This window comes from Tamandua tetradactyla, chromosome 10, assembly GCF_023851605.1.
Source record: "Tamandua tetradactyla isolate mTamTet1 chromosome 10, mTamTet1.pri, whole genome shotgun sequence".
NCBI lineage: Eukaryota > Metazoa > Chordata > Mammalia > Pilosa > Myrmecophagidae > Tamandua > Tamandua tetradactyla.
In genome coordinates, this window is record NC_135336.1 from 103536018 (window position 1) to 103557711 (window position 21694).

Consider the following 21694-nt stretch of genomic DNA (forward strand, 5'->3'; position numbering starts at 1 on the left):
ATTTTGTCTCAGTCCCCTATACACATGTATACAACTGTTTACTGATGGTGTCCTGTCCACAAGTCATTGTAAAGGTTGTGTTGCCAGCTCTCTCTCTAAACCTTCTCCTCTTTCTGTTTTACTTAATTCTGTGAGTGGCCTCCATCGTTACCCAATGCAGGCACTAATTTCTTCTGCAATATCCCTTTTCCCTTATGACTCACAGCCGGATCATCATCAGTTTTACCTCCTGAATGATTCTTGTTTCCATCTCCTGCTCCTCTTCCTTTTCATGGCTACCCTGATTCAAAGCCTCATTGATTCCTCATTCAGAGCTTTGAGCCCCCTGTTCTCTGCCCCTCAACCTCTTTATAAACCCATCTCTTATAAACCCATTTCAATCTGTTTTCCTTTTCAAGTCAAACTCCAAAAATGCAAATGTCACTTTTCAAAAATGAAATTTTTTTGCATGTCAGTCCTCTGTGTCAACCCTAAAGTGGCTCCTCATCTCTTACAAGATAAAGCCCAAACTGCTTATTTGATATCTAAGGCCACCCAAGCTCTAAACCCTGTCTATCATTTTGCCCATATTTCTGGGCATTCCTTTCTCTAACCAGCCTCTCAACTTTGACAATGATGAGATGCTTTCTCTTCCTTATATACCTCATGCTGCCTCACACCTTTCCATCTGCCTTTGCTCCCCCATCCCTCTTGCATGGTAGCTCAGTCTAGTACCAAAACCCTCCAACTGCCCCAGCAGCATTCCATTTGTCCAACTCCTTCCTACCACTGGTTCATTTCCGTGCCACTCTTCTTCTTTACCTCTATGATATTCAATTCAAGGAGTTAGCCATATTCATCTTTGTACCCATAGTAACACAGTAACTGGCACAGAGCAGATGCTCAAAAATCCTTTCAATGACTCTAAATGAGCCAGTGAATGAATCCATAAATGAATTAAGAACTAATCCATAAAACACAGAATGAATAAATGTCAAAGACATGAACCATATAATGGGAGAGATTTTTTATGTACTTATGATTACACGTGAATTTTCCCAATTGCTTTTTTTGAAGTGAGTTATATTTACACACTATCCTACCTCTGTGGGAAATGAGTTTCCCTTATGTTGAAATCCCTCTGGGTTAACAAGCACTTCCTTTTATCTGTCCTGAGTCAGAGACTCTTGGAAGCTGGGCTAACACTTCAAGCTCATGTAGCTGACTCGTGCTGTGACTCACCAGTGTTTTCAAAGAGCACATGAAGTTCAGATGTGTCCTTTCTCCCCAAGAGCAGTTTACATTTTGGAACGTTATCAATCATACCTGTAGTTATTTGAAGGATTAGAGGTTTTGTATCAAGAAATGCAATTACTTTTACATGTACATCAGTTCATCATTCTTTTAATTCACCCCACACACATATAATACATCAAATTAGCATGGAAATAGTTTGTGATTTGTCTGCAGTCATTAAGAGAACATTTTTTGCAGCTGACTTCCACATCTTTCAGGAGCCTGAGTGTTTAACTTGAGGATCATATCAAGGCCAAAGAGGAAGGAGAAAAGGCTCAGTATCTGTTGGGTAGCAGGTGTTCCTCCAAACCTGCTCCCCCATCCCTTCTACCAGCCCAAGACAATGAAAGAGGACACTATCTTATTAACATCTAAATGGGCTGAGTACATTTTGGACAAACCATTACCACATTCTCCATTATAAAAAAGTGAGCCTAGTTTCTAAAATGCTATTTATATTACCATTTTAAACTCATGCACCATTTAGGATGGAAAATGATCTCATGGGTCCTTCAGCTCCAGTGGGACATCCTAAGTGCTGAACCATGGTGCTATTTTCTTTCAATTTGGAGCTGCCATTATTCTCCTATAGCTCCTAATGACCAACATATCATTCATTCACTCACTCATGTATTCAGAAAAAAGTCTGGCACTTTTACAAGTAAGATGCAGTCTTTAAAAATATAAAGATGACTGAGGCATAATCCCCACTCTCAAAAGTATGCCACCTCATAGATAAGATGGCATATACATGGTCATTGTACTATGCAAAATTGGATCCTCCACACCCAAACAGTATTCCATGGATTCTTGTATCACAAACTTTAAAATGTTCTTTTTTCATATTTTTCTCTACACAAATTAAGCTACTTAAAAAGGGACCTTGTCATATTACTCCCTAGGTTGTCTGTAGCTAATGCAGGACTGAGGACGTCCAGGAGAAGCACTGATTCCTTCCAAGGGGAAGAATCTCAGAAGTCCTCATGCATTTCCAGTGGGAAGGGGAAGTGGGAGAAAAGGAATTTCTCACAAGGAGAATTTCCTAGGCAAAACGTATGGGGTGGGAATGTGCATTTCCTGAGTACTCTCATTTGATAGGCTCCATCAATGATTCTCAGCCATGGCTGCACACTGGGATCACATGGGAAGTTTTAAAGCACATCAAGGCATTTTTAAAAGTACTGATGGCTTCGCCCCACCCCAGGCCGATTCAATCAGAATCTCTTTGGGTGGGGGTGAAGGGGTAAAAGAAGCCATGAGCTTTGATACTTTTTTAAAAGGCTCTCATTTGTTTCTAATGTGCATCTATAGTTGAGAATCATTGGGGTACATATGAGGTCTGAGTGGAAGCTAAACTGGCAATACATTTTAAGGGACTGTGGAGGTACACTTGGAAAGTTTGATCTTTAACAAGCAAAAAGAAGCCAGTCTCACTTCGCAAGACAGATTGAGAAGGTGATGCTAGCTATGGAGACATTATTTAGGAGGTATCGAATTGGTCTAAGCAATACATGAACTGGAGTAGATCACAACGTTGCTTAACCAGCAGGTAAAAGTCACACATGTATTAGATGTGAAGTGATGCTGGGAGAACAGAGCTGAAGAAGACTCTGGGGTTTGGTGCATGGAAGAAGAGGAAGCCTTTGGATGAGAAGCAGAGGGTGTTAAAGTCAACAGAATGAGGTTGGCCAGCTCTAGGAAGTAAATTTGGGGCTAGAGATGGAGATTTGGGTCTCACGGCACTTAGAAGTGAAAGCCAACAACAACCACATATGAGTCAATGATATCTGCAAGCAAGAAAGAATACCAAGAGATGGCAGCTGAGGGCAGAATCTTGGGGTCTGCCTGCATTTCAGAGAGGAAGGAGAGGAGATTTTCGAGCAAAGGAGCTAAAGAACCAATAGCAGGTATATAAATTCATTAGCGTGGATAACTAGGGAGCAAGATGTCAAGAAAGAGGACATATCAAGAGGTCACATTTTGAGGGTGGATAAAGAGACACTGATGGTCTCAGTCGGGGGAGTGAGACTCAGAAAGAAGGGGGCTTTTCTAAGACAGGAGGAAAAGAAGAAGGATACATTCATTCTAAAAGTGTTTATTCAGCTTCTACTATTTTCCAGACTGTTCTAGGCGCTGGGGATGTGAGTAGTAGAAGCAAGGTTTTTGCTCTGAAAAAGCTTATATTCTTGCTATGGGGATGGGGAAGAAAGACAAGTCATAGGAAAATTTTGAGGAGTAGAGGATGAAAATTCAAGGAGTGTGAGCTTAGTGTAGGGAATGATGGTATGATCTTTTGGTTGTGTGAAGAACGGGACTGAAGAATGTGGAACAAACCTGGACTAGTTCCTGAGTAACATGTAAGAGAGGCAACATGAGATGAATAAAGGATTTCAGCCAGCAGGGAGGGCCCCGTGAGGCTCCCAACCCTGAACGGGTGTCTTAGGTTACACCTAACAGGCTCTGGCGTGGCTGAGTATGGAAGAGATGGGCTACGCAGAGTAGAGGGTTGGCAAGTTCTCGGCAGTAAAAGGTTACCAGGGCTTGGGATTACAAACACTGCATTAGAAACATAAACAGTTGAAAACCACAGAATGTAAATTGTAAGGTCACAGCACACCCATCAGCTCATGGAATCCATACAGTAATTGAGGGCATTAAGAAGCCCTCAACTCTGCTATCTAGTTTTAGAAGAGCTATAATTTAGTATCGCTGGCTATCAATTAGCCTTGTTTTCTTTATCTGTAAGATGAGAGGGTTGGACTAACTGATCTCAACGTTTTCCTCCAGCACAGTCAATGATGAATGTTAAAGCACACGTGGAATTCTGAAAGTTAATTTGCTCCTTTAACATTTATATTTGGGGTTTAACTGTTGATGTTCAAAAATGCAGTTTCAGAGCTACTGCAATTTAAGAAGGTCTGGATACCAAAGCCCTCACTTTTAGGAACCATCTTGGTTTCAAAACAAATTGTGAAAATATACAAATCTAAACTGTGGTGGGAGAAATCTCAAGTGTCATGGGTAATTGAAGAGGGTAATTAATAGGACATTGAAATAGACCTAGTAGAAAATTATCAGCGATGAATAGGTTTCAATATTTCCAACCTGGAAAATTGCTTCGGGAATATTAGGAGAAAAGGAGCTTCAACTGTTAGGCTGATGGTAGGCAGCAGCAGCAAAGATTATGTAAATGTGGCTCATCTCCCAGAGCTGAGAGTAAATCAGGTGAATAAACATGGAACCTCTCATAGCCCTCTCCTAAATTGTGAATAAGAACTAACCAGGCCTTGGCTAGATCCAGGAATCTTAAGTTAAAATGTTATCAACTGGACAATCAGTAAAAATGACTAAGGAAACAGGCCATGAACTACCACTGTTTGATCTTTAAAAATTCATATTACTTTTTCATATGCAATATGACTTTTGAATAGAACTATGTACATGATCTTGAAATAAAATGAAGGTATGTGTGTTTCAAACAGCTACAATTGCTACACAGTTGAAATCAAGTTCTTTAAGGCTCAAGGAAAATTCAGCAACTTTTTTATTCCAAGTTATTTATTTGAAAATTTAGTCTAAAATAATAACTAATTAACCTTTTAAAAAGTATATTTGATGCATTACTATTGAAAGGAGCCTTTTGCATAACTAACTAAATTTTAGTTTTATATCCAAAACCTTTGCTTATGGAGATACATTGAGGTTTCAGTCTTTTCAATAAGGAAACAAATATTAACCAGCTGTTTTCTTGACAAAGTTAATGCTCTGTTTTTATTTGCAATCACATAGAGTATTGCTTAAGCATTTTTAAGTACTGGAGGTCCAAAGGTGGGATTTTTCTTTGAATCAGTAAGATATGTACTAGTTGAAGTTTAGAAGGAAAAGTGGATAGTGGGGAAAAAGCATGCCTGAGGTCAAGATGAATCACTTTGGTTGTATCTTCCAGAAATTCCCTGGTCATTTGAGGTTTGGGTGTTTTTTCCTGTTCCTTTCTGTACCACCCTGGTTGAGCAGCTGGAAGCACCCTGGGGTCTTACCTTGAGCCCCAGTGCTGGGCCTGAGCTCAGCTGCAAATCCCAGAGTCTTGGGGAAGCAATTAAAAGGCCTAGCCCTGCAGAGAGAAAGCGTTGGCTGCTGGGAGTGCTGGTGTGCAACCGAGACCTGCAGAGAGAAAGTGTTGGCTGCTGGGAGTGCTGGTGTGCAATCGAGACCTGCAGTCCACACACTCAGATGAACTCTGAGCAGGGAGAAGGAGGGAGTTGAAGCCAGACATTTAAGCAGTGGCCTCCAATCTCACCACCAAGCAGCCTGCACCTTCCTCCAAGGGCATAACTACTTCTCTGGGCCACCTGGGTTTCCCACATAGGACTTCAGTTTCTGTGGGTGAAAGACGGTCCCCTTCTGTCATAAAGTATTTGTATGTGAGATAGCTCTGGATCATTTTTTTAAGCTACTGACAGCAAAAACCTGCCAAACAGAATGATTATGGAAGTCTAAAGGGGCAGCCCAAGTGCTTTTCTTATTTTTCAGAGGTGCTGGAAGACACTAGAAATTCTTTCTCTTATTTGATTTCTCTCCAAAATGCTCTGGAATTTTGGAAAGTTATCTGGTCGAACTTTATATATTAGTATCGTTCGAAACTCTCATGGATCTCATGCTTTCTGTCTCTGCCCCAATTGTGTGGCTAGGCCAAAGGCTTTGCAGTTTGCTTTCAGAACATCAGGCTAATAAGCAGCCACTTGTTGTAGACAATTACTATAAACAATCAGGAACATATTAGCAGCTCACAGTGCTATTGGATTGATCCCACGCACCTTCATTTTAGATTACCTCCACATGCATTTCTGCAAACAGTTTCTTCCCTATGCAGTCTGTTCTTGAAATGACCTTCTGGACAGGATATGGAATATCTGCATGGAATAATAATGACTAGCCCAGCAACCAGGACGTGGCTGATTATACCCTGGAAGCTGTATAGCACGCAGGCTCTAAGCTTTCTGATGAGAAAAATGCCAATATGCCATTCAGCTCAGCCTCTAAGAATTTTCCTCATAGGGCTCCATTTACGAATGGAAGCATTCAAGAAGGAACTATCAATGAATTTCAACACTTTAGGAAAATGGCAATTATCTCTCTTTTTAAAACTCGCAAATACTTAACTCATTTTCTCTGTGTTTTCCCTTACTCTTCTTATCTCTATCTTCAAACTAGAGGACAGTTCAATTGTTTTTGCTTCCACCTGAGTTTGGGTTCCTCTTTTCATTTATAGGTTCCACTTGGGATAGGAGGAGGCAAGGGGAGGATTCTCAAGCTTTGTTGGAAGCCTGTGTTCCAGCGCTGGCTGTCCCACACACTGCAACACCTTGGGCAAGTCACACGTCCCCTATGGGCCTCAGTTTCTTCATGTGTAATGGAGGGAGGGTGGTGCAGACTAGCTTCTCTGAATCTCCATTAAGCTTTAATTTTATATGAAGTGAAATGTAACGAAAAGGCACAGAGATGGTAGACTTCAAATCTGAGCTTATCCAAGCAGGTACAACAATTTATGAGAACCCCTTTCTTTGGAGGTGCTGGACTAGGTTTGTTATTGAGAGGATATGGAAAAATGAGAGTTCATTCAGGTAAGAGCCCTGGTCCTTGGGGGTTTCCTGGTGCCCAGGCAGACTTGGCAACATAGGATGGGAGCTCTGCTGCCACTCAGCTACCATGTCTCTAGCTAAATAGTTTGGAGAAATGGGGCACTGAACATAGGGGTGCTTTTAAATTTTCTTTATGGTACAGATGGCATACAAGGATTTTTTTTTTTGCCAAGGAGATAAAGTTATACACTCCATTAAATATTAATATGCTTGCTTATAAAGCTTTTTTTGCTTGTTGCTATAAAGCAAAGAATGAGGCACAGTTTTGTCTTAGTCCTGCCATAAATATGTGAGAAGAATATCGTTCTGTAGTCAACTTGCACAGTTTTTATCTTCCCTTGGTTTTGACAAAAAAGGATGAGTCATCACATATTCATTTAACAGTATTCCATTAACCCTGTGCTGGGCATTTTGGTAATAAGGAAGCACGGTGATACACTGAGAAAGGTATGGGGTTGGAGCCAGCCAGCCAGACTTGTGCTCAAATCTCAGGTTTCCTAGTTACAACCTTGAGGGGCAAGTTACTTAAAGTCCAGAAGCATGTGCCAGCATCTGTAAAATGGGGGAAACAAAACTACTTTCCTTATGGGGTTGTTCTGAGGATATACCCCGTGAAAGTGACTGGGCCAAGTGACTTGGATCAGTGGCTTCATCTGCTTGAATTTCAGTATCTTCATTTTGCAAAAGGGAGATAGTAAGCTTCATCTTGCATTGGACTAGCATTGAAAACAATGAGCCAAATGCTCCCAGCCTAGGGTGTAAAGCAGGACTCAGCAAAAAGAGTAGTTGGTCTAGCTCAGCTGGGTACAAGGTGCTCTTGGCCTTCTGGGAACTTGTAATCTGATTGGGGAAATAGGAGGGGCCTCGACCAAACAAACGCTTGTATTGGAACACAGTATGTGATCAGGTTCTGAACGGCAAAGGAGGATGCTAGGGTTTGTTCAGCTCAGAGAAAATGAAAAATCAAGTGCAGAAGTGGTCAGTTTCCATGGGGAAGGGAAAGCTGAGCTCAACGGGTCTTGACAGGCTTTGAAAGATGGAGAATAAGAGTCTGAAAGGAAAAGGAAAGAAATTACACTTTCCAGGAAAGGGAACTCACCAAGACAAAGACAAGGAAATGGGCATGAGTTCAGCGGCTGAACTGAGCAGGGGGTGGGTAGGGAGAGGTGGGAGAGGAGTTTGGGTACACTGGAGGTCAGGTGACAGAGGATCCTGATGATGAGCAGGTCAGCCCTCTGAGAGCTCCAGGATGCATGGAAAACGCTTAATGATGGTCAGGTTCCTAGACCTGTTAAGACTGCTAGTGATTATAACCAGCTTCAACTTCCAGTAAGCCTGGTCCACCCTCAGTGTGAAACTTGCTCTCTGCCCCTCTCATCTGATTCCTGAGAGCACTGTGGTTTCTCTCCATACCAGTTCGGGCAGCGTGCAGTCAATTTATAGTTTACAGGGATTTCTCACACACCCATATATGTTTTCCACTGAGGTCTGTACTTTTTCCTAGGCCCACCCGAATTCCAGAGCATGGTTCACTTGTGAGCCAAGTTCATATTCTTTCTCTTTATTACTCCCCTCTCTTTCTAAAACCTAGGAGAAAGCTACCTTTTGAGTGTGCCTATTTATTTTTAACAGAAAAGAAAGGTCCTCAAGGATTGCAAAAAAAGAATTGCAACGGTAATTACAGCGAGAGCAACAGTCCTTTCTAGTGGCAACTCCAGTGTACTATTTTTGTCATATCTAAGCCTTGAACAGATTTCAAGTGGTTTTAGGGCTCCATTTCCTTTAAATGAGACAAAAGAAACACTCCTTGATGATTGTACGTGAGTGGGGTGACCTAGACTCTGGAATCAGTGTTTCTTCAAAAATCAGAAAGGTATCAAAAGGGAATCAGTTCTTCAGGTAGCAAAATAGGAGTCATTTTTGCTCATTTTGAGGATTCTTGCTCCCCATAATTCAGAAATCAGAAAGATTTTCCCAACACATTCACAAAAATCATCTCAATTTTCTTTCCTGGCACCTACAACATCGGGAATCATTTCTCCCAACTTTACAAATGAGAAAGTAAGAAGTGCACTCACTCGCAGGGGATCACAAGGCCCTTGGGTAGGGATTCCAATCCAGGGCTCCCATCTCCAAGTCAAACCTTCTTTTCCCCCAGCTGCCTTCAACAAAGCCTTGGGTTTGCCTTGGGGTGGAGAAGGAGGGGAATTGTGAGGAGCAATGGAGGAGGGCAAGGGCCCAAAGTGAAAAGAGAAGGAACCAGCAGCCATTCATGCTTCCCCGAAAGCCTGCAACTGCTAAGGAACTGAGGTTCAGACACGAGTACAATTTATCACAAGGATGCTGGGAGATCGCATGTCTAGGATTCTAATCCAAGTATGTCAGATTCCAAAGCCTCCCTCTCTCTGGTAGAACACTTCTCTTATCAGAATGACCCTCCGTTTGCCCTGTCCTAGATTACCTGCCAGGGGCTTTTACTCATTCTCTACCTCTCTTTAGTCTCTAGGGTTTCAGATACTCTTATCAGATATTTTTTCCTTCTATCCAGAAGTGCATGTGTTATTTGATTGAATTCTGTTAAAAAAATAAAACCTCAAGTTTTTTAATCCACCTACATATTTTTCTAAACTACTATAATATAGCACTTTATATTTTGTGGAAGTTTTGCTTAATCTCAGTCCATCTCTGAAAAAACCAGAAGTTACTCCCAGCTAAACAAACTTTAAATTTATATAGCTTCAAAGCCAGCAACTAATTGTTCTTAAGGGAACTGGCATGGCTTACTTATTCTCTCCCCATCATTTTTGCTATCTTTGTTGGATCCTGTTTGTGTTTAAGAGGTCGCCAATCTTATGAAAGAATAAACTTGAAAAGTCTTGCTTTAATCATTGCAGTAATTAGCAAATTTGGACACTGTATTATCTTTCCTGTTTTATTGGAAACACATTCAAGAATGGGCTTGCATTGAGAGTTTCTCAGGAAACTGAAGCACTTAATTGACAAAAGCCATGTGCTCAGCCAGTTCTGAAGGGCCCTGAGTTGCTGAAATGTTCCCATCCCTAGCAGTTATCATATAGATTTTCAGACTGCAGGAGAAGATGAAACCACCCCTCCAAGCAAAGCCTGGAGTTCAAACTCATTTTAGATGTTAATTTGTTGAATAACTTCATTGACTTTAAGAAAGAAAAGGAATGGGTTAGCCAACTTCCAACAATAAATGGAGTACAAGAAACTCTCACCACCAATACGCTTAAAAGTAGCCCTCTTCCAGGTCCTTGAAGACACTGGTTTGCCAGCCAAAGATTAATCTCTCAAATTTTCCGACTTTTTTTCTGGGGTGTGTGTTGGGAGAGAAGCTGCCAAACACTCCCTACCATCTTTTCTGCTTGGTGCCTTCTGACTTTCTATTGCTTCTTCCCTTCAACTCCCAAACACGCTTAAGCCTCTCCTCCTTCTCTGCTTCTTGGTTACATGGATCAAGAGTAGCCTATGAGCCATATTTTCTTCTCAAACATTCCTACTGTCTGTTGCTCCTGTTTCTACAATAATTCAATCTCTTCCAGGTTCATGGACTTTCTTATTCTCCCACATCCTTAATTATGTTTCCCAAAGTCTTGCACTCATCTACTCTTTTATTTTCTCTTACATGATTTTTTGGCCTTCTCCACCTTTTCCTGTGGAACAACTACTTCTCTGAGACACAATCTGTATTTGCAACATCTTCTGGGACATCTTTTCTAGAAAAGCTGCTCAGATCTCAGAACTGACTTGTCCAAAACTGAACTCATATTACTCTCCCTCAATCCAGTGACATCTGATTTTTATTTCCTACTGACGGCATCCTCATCAGCCCACTGACCATCTTAAATTCGTTTACTCTTTGCATCCAATCCCTGGTGAACCCATAGGTCCTACTTCTTTCTATATCTTGCATCTGTGCCTTCCGTCCCCATTTCTATTGCCGTTGTCCTGGATCAGGTCTTCTTTACTTCTCAAGCAGACTCTCAGAATGCCCTTCTGACCAGTCACTTGGCCATCCCTCTTGTCCCACACTGATTCCTGACTAATACATTTGTAAAATGTAGCTCAGAAGCCATTAACTTGCTGGCTAAAAAGAAAAAACAAAACAGAAGCAAAACCTTCTGTGACTCCTCATTGTCTACCTATCCGAACTCCAAACAGTTCATTGTATCCAGGCTACTCTTGGGTCGTGTCTTCCACAGCAGAGTAGTTAGTGACTCTGGGACTCACCACCTCTCTTCAAAGCCCAACTTGAAGCCTGTAAGTGAGTCACTTGACCTCTGAGCCCAAGGGGCCTCATGACTGCAAGGCTAATAATAAAGTCTTATGTCATAGGCTGCTGTGAGGATTATGAAGGACTTATAACTGTGTCTGACCCTGAGACTGCACCACCACTAATCATCCATAATCATTGGAGTTATTATCATCATCACCCTCCCATTAGTTCCCTACAATAACCGACCTCTTACAGCACTGTGGGTTTCCCCATTCTTTCCTTCTGTTTCTCCTATGCTCAAATTATTCTCTTGGCCTCTGATGGTTTCACCTCCCCATCCTCATTCTTGAAGTCTTATTTATCCTTCAAGGCTCAACCCTGATGCCCCTAAATTGTTTCTGGTTGGCTCCAAAAGATATATGGCCTTTCCCTCTTTAACTTCCCACAGCCCTTTGTTAGGGTCCCTCAAATAATTTTCATCACATCTGCCTTGCACCATAGCTGTTCTTATGCTTTGTGTAGTTTTTGGTATTTATCCACCTCCATTATCATCCAAGCCCCCTCCCAACTGCACACTGTAGGTTCCTTGAAATTAAGTCTTCTCTATTTATACCTTTTGAAGCAACAATCACCCAGAGCAAGTAGACATCAAGCATGAGCTGAGTGGAGATGACTGAGGGTTAGGGTCTAACTATCCAAAATTCTCATTCAACATATACGTTTACCAATTACACAGTTTATAAACCATAGACCACTTCTTCATATATCAGAAACTAAACAAAGTGCTGTACAGAAAGCATGGTTTAGGGAACATTCCCAGGATATTGGAGTAGACAAGTTATATAATTATGGATATAATTATAATATCCATAATTATAAAAGTTATGTTTAAATATACATATCCTCGTGCAGTCTTAGACCCTGAAATACCACATGCTGCCATGAGTTACTCCCAGCTGGAATGAAATGCATTTGACTGTAATCACAGAAAAGTGGCTCATATAACTTTGAGTCCTATAATATTTCATCTTTAAAATGGGCAAATTTGGAAATTCTCTTTAACTTAAAATTTAAAACACATTGAGAGCCAAATACCTTTATGGCCACAGGTATGCTAACACAGACCATATCTAAATATAGCATTTGAGAGCAATTGAAATGATGCTAATTTTGTTGTCTCCTGGATTTGCTGTGCCATGGATCAAATGACCCTTTTCCACCCCAGGAGTGCAGTAAAGTCTTCCTTTCCTTGCTTTTCTCCCCAGTATCCAAACTTCCAGCCCATGTTCCCACAGTGAACCTGGCTGGCTTTATATTTACTTTTCTGTTTTACTTTTATTTTCTTCATTTTTTTTCTCCAAAATACTCAACATGTTCCTTGCTTTTCCTCTATCGGGTTGACACAACTACTATATACAACTACATGGCGCCCCATTTCTTTTCACTCATAAAATCTGACTCCCTCCTTACTCACTCTATTTAAACCATCCTAGCAGCCAATCTATCACTTGGTAATCTATCACTTCTCCAAGGGAGAGGGCACATCAGTTACTAGTTTTGGATCCATGTATTTTCAAAACACTACAGATAAAACATTCTGTTTTGCATGTTTGCAGATGGGATGGATGTAAGTTCACAGTGCACCTGAAGACTTAATTATAGCAAAAATTATGCCTTCATGTCAATGCATGTTGAGTCAACAAATACTGCCTGAGGAATGACTTGTGCCCAGCACAGGGGGGATGGAAGAATCAGGCAAATTCTCATGGTCAAGGAGCTTGCATCCCAGTAGAAGAGACAGAGACGCGAACAAGCTATTGTAAAATAGGACCCAGTGGGATGAACTGGCTATGTCCAGAAAGATGAGGGAATTTTAAAGAGGGAAACTGACTCAGGTATTGTGGGCTAAAACGCAGTATAGCTGTATGCCTGATGCAGTATGAGCCAATGGAGAAAGTTTATCACTTCAGTTATGGACAATTAAATTACAGAAAAAAAAAAAGAAAGGATCCTGATAGGCAGAAGCAAATTGGACACCATCTTTAATACTTATAAAATACATCTCATATAAAACTACGTTTAACTTCTGTCTATGTGATACTCAGGTTGAAACATCAAGCTTATTTAAAACCTATATTTAATTTGAAGTCACAAATAAGGTTCTGTCACTTTGTGACTGTGTACATTTAGTTATATTTTTTAAGACAAAAGTTACATAAGTAGATGATTTAATCAGATTGCCCCTTTGAGGCTTACCCTTATTTTTCTTTTCTATCTACTTTTAATTCATGTTGTATTTGTATGAGGATATGTAAGAGTGTCATTGCAAATTTATTTTAATCCACAGCGAATAAAGAAATAAAAGGGAGAAAATGTCAATAAATTATTTAAAGCTATGTGTAAGCTGCCACTTTGCAATCTCAAAGATGGTCTAATCACCTATGGGGTAGCTAAGCTCCCAAAGACCCAATTCACTGATAGGTGGTGGCATGAACTTTGTAACATGATCTATCTTGGAGCACAGTACAACAATTGCAATCTATAGAAATGTCCTCAAAGGGGTCTCATGAAACATTGGTCAAAGAGGGAGTAGCAATTGAACCGGGTCAGGCGAGGTGAGAAAGAGTCCTGAGGTCTAAAATGGTGGTGCAACTTCAAATTCAAAGATAAAGAACATCTTGGCTGCAGAACTTCTTAGGGTTTTTAATATGCTTATGATCATTATGAGGTCCCAAAAGGGAATTATAGAAGAGGAAAGATTTCCCAAATCTCTCCCGGTGCAGACCTTCTTATTCCTTGCAAGAAGAACATTACACAGAGTCCTCTTCAGGACAGCTGCTTATAAGTTAAACTTCCCAGGATAGAGGATACTTTGTTGTCAAAGCTGATTTTGCCCCAGGATACTCTCTCCTGCCTTCTGGCTAAGGGAATTGTTCCTGATCCAACACCCTAGAGACAGGAAGCATATGTGACCTCTCTCAGACTTCCAGAAAACTGACAAAACTGAGTCATGATGACATGGAGTGCAGACTTCTCCACCCCCCACAGGGCATCTGCAGCCCCCGAGACTAGCCAGCCCATTTTCTGCTCTACCAGTCCCACGCCCGGGTCTCACTACGCCAAGCCTGTGGTTACCAGGTGGGCTGTAGTGACAGGAGCTAGAGCTCTGAGTACCTCCTGATTTGATATTCACAGGGTACCTGTTGATGAGAATAGAATCATGTGATGCAACAGCCAACTCCTTCACTCGGGAGTGATGGTCAGTGCCACAGAGGCAACACATTTTTTACACTGTTTAGAGGGCATTTTTTTTTCTGTTTTGGGTACTTAAATCTTTAATCTGTACCTTAAGTGGAAATTGTGGATTTGGAATTTATGAAACAAGACAAGATATTTGAAATAAAGTATTATTATGTTTTAATCTTGTTAATATTGAAATATTCTCTCTGCACTTATATATTTAGTTTCATTATTAATGTTATAGATAAATACACTACTACACAGTCTTTGTAACTTACACACATATATATATACACATATATATGTGTGTGTGTGGTGTAGTTCACTATCTTCTTATAAGTTCTTTTCACAGATTTGTGAAGACACAAAGAAAACAGGGTGTGGTTCTCATTCTTAAGTATTTGAAGAATGCTCAACATAGCTGCCAGGTCTTCAGTGCTCATATATTTTCTTTAACTCCTAGTAAGTATATATATATGTAGGGATTGTTGTAAAAGAGCACAAATTTTGCCAAATTTCACAATGTTTCAAAGCAGATGGTAAACTTTTAAAATTTGTTCTTGAAAGATAAGAATAGACACAAAGGATCACTTAGAAAATAAGAAAGCAGGATTCAGGGACTTGACCTTGCATTCTTTGGCAAAGAGGACTAAGGTGGAGCAAGAGAGCAATCTGAAAATATTTGTAAAAGTGAAAATCGTTGGGTGAGAGCATTGTTTGACCTGGTAGGAATGGGTTTAGCAAACATTCATACTGAGAAATGATACTGTAAATTGCTCTCAGAAACTGGAAACAGTTTTATGAAAACCCAGGGAAGAGGAGGCAATCCCTTGCCAGACACACAGATATTTCATTAGGGAAAAACTTCAAGTTCTTTAAATGAGAAGCACATTCTTGGTGCATTCAATGTGATTTTAGGTTCTAGGTTCATGGCTAGCATGAGGCTCTTCAGGTTTTGTTTTGAGTTGGGGGCTTTTTTAGTGGAAGAAAAAGGCACTACTAATTTCAGCGTACACAGTATCCACATACTCTGCCTGTGAGAAGAAAAACAGAGCTTTGATAGCATCTGACTCTTGGACTTACATATGACCCAAAGGTTCAACCACAGAGCATGACTGCACTGCAGGGCAACATACCGATGACATGACAAGGGTTCTGTGTTTCATCCAGATGCTTTTTCCTTCTATCGTTGATCATTAGATATGTATATGAATAATTACTTTACAGTTTTGCTTATCATTTCTCAGATTTACATACAATTAAATTTGTATAAATCAATTCAGCCATTCGTTCAAGAAACAACTATTGGCCTTTGTTATATAAACACATAGTGGATTGATCATGCAGTTAATGAAATTCAAGCTTCAGGGCTCCTCATTTTCACAGGCCCTTTTCAAAACCTTGGACCTAATTTTATATTCATAATTTTGTACTTATTTTCTTCAAAACAGGGCCCCCGGACTATATAATCTTCAGGGTCCATTAAACCTTGAACAGCCTCTGGCGCCAGCACTGGAGAAAACAGTCAAGAACTTCACAGTCACCAGACCAACACCAGGGCAAACCCCACTGAAGGAGGATGTGGATTAGAAACCCAAACCCGAGCCACCTGCATCCTCAGAATACCTGAGAATCTGATTCCCTGCTGCAGTTTTCCTCCTCTGCATCTCCCACTTTGTTCTCAAATGGCTCAGTAGGGACTCTGAAGTTTAACGTGATCGGTAACCCCAGGCTCACGGACAGGCTCAGAATTTCTATTACGCCAAACCCAGACTATGGGTGCAGCCACAGTCCACGGTGAAGAGAGTACTTGCTTTGCTTCATGTGGATCATTACGAATCTAAATTACTCTGAATTTCAGCTGCAGGATCCTAGAAAACCAAACCAAACCAAACTAAACTTTGCCTATTCTAGTGCTCTTTTTTTTCTAAATATTTCTCCTTTATGTCTTCAGTTCCATTTTAGCATACACATGCTTCCCCTTAATTGCCCCCCATGGGAAATGAATCAGATTGTTGACACATATGTGTTTCTGAATCCAAAATCAAACCCTTGTCTTCCTTCATGTGTATTTTCTGATGTTGTCAGCATCATTAGGCAACCTGATCCATCTTCATATAATGACTACAATATCTGGAATTTTGTATTAGAGAATTTTAGATTGAGAAGCACAGAACATATTCTAGAACCAAATCAAATGTGAACTTCTGGAGTCAAATGGGATCATGGTGACTATTGGCTTATTGATCTATTCACCATAAGGCACAATGTCCAATGAAGAGTGCAGATTCATTCATACCTGATGGAGCTTTACCTTTTTCTTTGTGGAAGGAGCAGAAATGTTACTGGCCAAAAAGCTTTGGCAATGTGACAGAATTTGCCATGGAATTCCAATGACATTTCATTAAGTGGAGATCCACTGTCTGAACTGAGCCACAGTGCTTTTTGCAGAGGCAGCGACATTTGTCAGATTAAACTGTCTCACCTCGTCTTCTACGAAGAATGCTTATTTTCTGATTTTTTTTTCTTCCCTCTCAATGAAGTAAAACTTAGCAAATAAAACTTCTTTCACAGACACTTTTTTTGCTTTTGTAAAAATTTTTTTCTGTTCCTTTCAACGTGGGGACACAGCTATAAACCTATAGTTCGGAGTATTTGGGTGTGGAAGAGTTGGCCCTTCCAGGGCTGCTTACTTTTGAAGGTACCACCTGGCCATGCAGCTTCTTTTCCTGTCTGTGAAGTTGCCTGGGGCGGGGGGGTGGGGGTGGGCAGTGAAAAGCCAGGAATGTCGGGTCAGATGTTCTCCCTTCTGGGTCACACAGCAAAGCCCACCTTTGGATGCTTTGCCCTCCAAGTCCCCTATCCTTCCCCTGTCATACCCCACCCTCCAACTCTGCCAAAAGCTCCACTCCCATGGTGACTCCTATGAGATACGGCATGAGAGAAGGGTGGATAAAAACCTGCAGCCATCTTTGCTCCTGCATCTGCACATTAACAAGCAACAAACTCTTCTTTGCTAACATAAAAGCTGACGTTAACTCTTGCAAGAGTTACCTGTTTGTGGAGTAGAGATGTTTTTACTTGAAAGAAGAACCCAGACAACACATTTGGAGATACCTGATTTACTCCAGTGTGGAGCTCTTGAATTGTTAAAAGACAGTAGCTGGGTCACTTATATTAAAGGGCGGATGGAAATGATTAGTGAAGTTTATATGCCTTAAACAAACCTTCCCAGAGGCTTACCGTCTGCAGCTCCACCATGCTCACAGCCCTTTCCCTGGTTGCATCTGCCATGCAAATATACTATAAACAAAGCTGGACTCTGAGCAAAGCAAGAAAATCCCAGGGACTGCTTCTGTCTCTGACAGATGAGTAAGGGGTTCGGCAGGAAAGGATATCTCAAACGCTTGACATTTACTGATTAAGTCCTAACAAGTTTGACTATCTATTTGGTGCACCAAGTTTGTTATTGTCATTCAGGTGTATTAGTACACACACAACCAAAAAACCAAAGTGCAACCTTTTCAAGATTTCCTCAATGCAAAAGTAGAATGAGTAAGTGCTCAGCCTTGTGGGAAGGGGCCAACAAATCTGTTTTTCTTAGCTTTCCAGTGCTGCTGACATGTGAAGTGTGGGGTCTTTCTCTCTCTCCATTCCCCCAAATATGGGCTGTCTGCATTGGTTATAAGTGTGAGGAGAGGAAATTGGGGAAATAGCACTTTCTGTAAAATGACCACAACTGTTGGTGGGAGGAAGCAGTGGTGAGAGGGAGGGAGGGAGGTCTTCTCAAAATTATGCTTTCCTTAAGCAACCAGAATCACAAAATTCAACTAAATCCATTTCTATAAAACCACCAAAGTACTTATGCATTTATTCAATTGAGTGCAGAAATGTCAGCTCTATTATTTGATGAACATTTCTGAGATGCAACAATTTGGTGATTTGGCTAAACTCTTCCAACCTTTTATAAGCCTTTGGGATGACTTGTCCTCTGACATCTAGGTCACTCCCGGGATGGTTTTTTACTCTATGAGCTAGGAAAGGAGGAAGCTGTTAAAAAAAACCAAAGAAAGAATGAAAAAAGCTACCCTGGTGGAAACTGCAGGTGAGGTAAGTAATTAATTGTTCAGCTAGAAGCTGCCCTGACATTTAGTTTTTACAAATTGATGGCATCTTAAAATGCTGTTTAGTTTTATTCTGCTCTTTCCTTTTGATTCTTAGGAAAATTTTAAATTGGACAGAATTTATCACCTACAACATGCAAACACTGACTACTACATAACTGTTTAAACATTTATGAAAGAGGACAAAATTGGGATAGGCCGATAAGATAACAGTTGCCTGTGTCTGTGTGTATAGTTCTGGGTTTGCTTGTTTTTTTTAAGAACGATAGGAATCACTTTTAATTGAAAAAAAAAATCTTTCTGTAGGTCAAAGGGAAAAAACAGGTTAAGATATTTTTGGATAAAAAGATTAAGATATTTTCAGACACATTTAAAAATTTGGACTTAGAGGGAAAATGTTTGGTCTTAAATTTCCAAAGTTCAATTGCGCCTTTGCTGTAAGTTTCATAATCAGTGACTTAAAGAAACTGTGAGGCCAACGCAAAAAGTTCTGAGGTGACCAACAAATTCTTATTTCCTTCAGGCAACTGACACGGAAGTGCATAGAGAAGTTAAAACTGGCTTTGCAGAAGCAATGTGGACGTTTCACCCAGTATGCCATTTATTTGCTGAGAATAGTCTGAATTCACATAAAATTACACGCAGATTATCAAAAGCATTATCCAAGGGTCGTGAAAAAAAGTTCATAATGTTTCCGAAGTCAGAATTGTTTACATTCCTCATACCTATGGCAGAAAACTTACGTAACTTTTTTTTTTCTTTTAAGGATAGGTAACAGATTTTAAAATATCCCCAGGAGGTTTCCCCTTACAGCAGCCTAAACTGATCTCTCCACCAACAAAGGAAAATAACTGAGAGAGAATTACTCTGAGAACTACTATATGATGGCTGAAAAATCAATAACAAACTTGCTCTGACAGAGACTATGAGAGAAAAACACTTGCAAAATGAAGTGGGAATAATTCTTTTCCCGCAATCTAGATCACTTGCACCCACAGCAGAAAAAGGCAACATCTGGATATTGTTTTTCCGCCAAGAATAAAGCACTTTTTTTTTTGCCCCATCATTAAGTAAAAACCCGTTTTCCACATGCAAACAGTACTTGTAAATTCCCCCCAGATAAGCTTAGACGTCTTGAATGATTTAAGTAAGTTTTAAAAGAATCACAACTCTTTCATTACCTTTGGACTTATAAAGTTTTTTCTAGTTTTTTTTTTTTAAAATGTCTCTAGCATGCTGCTTGCTCCAGTGTTGAGATGAGACCGTACCTCTTACCTGCAAAGACCGATGAATGCAGACCCCAGGCAAGATGTGAAGTTGTGACAAGTCACAAAAATAATAATCTGTCGATACAGGTTGCCTTGGAGAGATAGGTGTTGAGGCTTTCTCAAAATGAAGACAACTTTCTCCTGCTATTCACTGTCAGTCAAAAACAAGTTGGTACAAGTTTGAGTAGGAATTACCTGAAGGAACTGAAGAGAGAAAGAAAGAGATTGGGAGGGATTGGGCGGAGGGTGGGAGGGGAAGGGAAGGAGGGAGGGAGGAAAGGAGGGAAAGTGAGAGAGAGAGAGAGAGAGAAAAAAGGAATCTGAGAAAGGAGTTCATGATGTCAGCAGTGCGTCTCAAGGAAATCTACAGACCAGCAGAGGATTCTAATGGACACCCAGTTCTGTACTCTGCAATCACCTGTATAAAAGGAAACTGATGCCCTTTTAAAGAATGCCGGTTAATCTTTGAAGAAACTTTGGCCAATCTTATCAGAGCTTTTAAAAGATCCCTTTGCCTAAATAAACTATAAATATATAACCAGATTATTTTTTCTAACAAGCTCTCCTTTACCTTGTGTTTCCTCCTTCTCTTGACTTTCCCCATTCTGAATGAGTATTACCAAAAATCCCTGCCTCCTGGGAAAATCAGGACATATTGTTACTATATACATACATAGTACGTTTATATATATACACACACACTATACATATATATATATGACCATAGGGAAACAACAAGAGGGGAACTAGTGTGTTTTTGGCTCAATCCCCTATGGCCATATTGCTTTTTCCTACAGCATCTGTTTTCCCTGATCAAAAAATGTATAGAAGTTGGATAGATGTGGGTGAAAGTGGGTTCTTCTGGATCATGGAAACTGGGATTGGGGACATATGTTGGAATCTGGTTTCTAACATTCTTGCAAAGAGTCTGACACTTTTATGAGACATGGTCAGAATTCCACCCTTGAAGCAGAAATTAAAGTGGAGATCTTTTGGTCTCCGGAAATGGAAGCAGTAAGTTTCTTTCTGGAATGCAGTCATGTCCTCCCCATGCCTGAGCTGTTTCTTCCAGCCATCAAGTCATAAGAGAACAATTCAAGCCTCATCAGGTCGACTGGCTTTCCATAGCCAGAGTACATGGGGATGCTGCTAAATCCTAAGAGGTGGGATGACTTTCCCACAGGAGTTTTTGCTAATGAGTACCCTCTCCCCTCCCGCCTCCTCTTACTGGTACAAAAACAAAGCCAAAGGAAGCAAAGGCTCACTCCGTTACAAAGGAGAGGATGACACACTCACATATCTGCTGCACAGGCACCTCAGCAGGACCAGGGCACAGTATCTGGTTTAAATTGAAGGGGACATGGTAAGCAGTGGCTTGCTTTGGTTGGCAACAAATGATACATCCTCTCCCCTGAATCCTGGACATGCTCTCCACTTCGCCCTGTGAGCAGGGATAGAGAAGGAAGGGTGGGGTTTATATTGCTTCTTTAGGGGAGGGCCTGAAACCTCCCATTTTTTCTTCTTTTCCCTCCCTTGACCGGAAGCCCTAACATAAGTCATTCCACTGTGGTGTTTCCCAAAGGGAATGGTGCCCTTTGTTTTCATTTCCTTTTGCTCATTTCTTTCCCTTGAAGTGAGGACTCTTCTTCAACCTGGAAGTATCAGTGATGGTCTATGGGGTAGGACACTTCGGCTTCCAAGGGCTTGGGACTGGGGAGAATGAAGCAACCACACAAGGTTTGGACTTCTTAAAGATGTTCAGACTCTAGAAAAAGATAGGCCTCCCATGAGGGTACTATAAAAGTCCAACATAAAATTGGTTAAACCAAAGGTGAAGGTAAACAAAAAGGAGAAATCCCAGGGTTAAAGATCTGGCCATATTCCAGCCCAGACGTCTTCTTCTGCCACATA

At 40.7% G+C, this 21694-nt stretch overlaps 1 protein-coding gene across 4 annotated transcripts in view; it reads right to left on the minus strand.

The window, feature by feature from the left end:
• Positions 1 to 20191, minus strand: part of KCNJ15 (potassium inwardly rectifying channel subfamily J member 15) — a 40539-nt gene extending 20348 nt beyond the window's left edge. For 2 of the 4 annotated variants that reach the window (XM_077119082.1, XM_077119078.1), the window contains exon 1: positions 19791 to 20124. The gene's annotated coding sequence lies outside the window, so the exon portion shown is untranslated. Of the gene's footprint in view, positions 1 to 19783; positions 20125 to 20155 lie in introns of those variants that run through there. The other 2 variants (XM_077119080.1, XM_077119081.1) reach the window with 2 other exon arrangements.
• Between the last annotated feature and the right edge of the window lie 1503 nt (positions 20192 to 21694).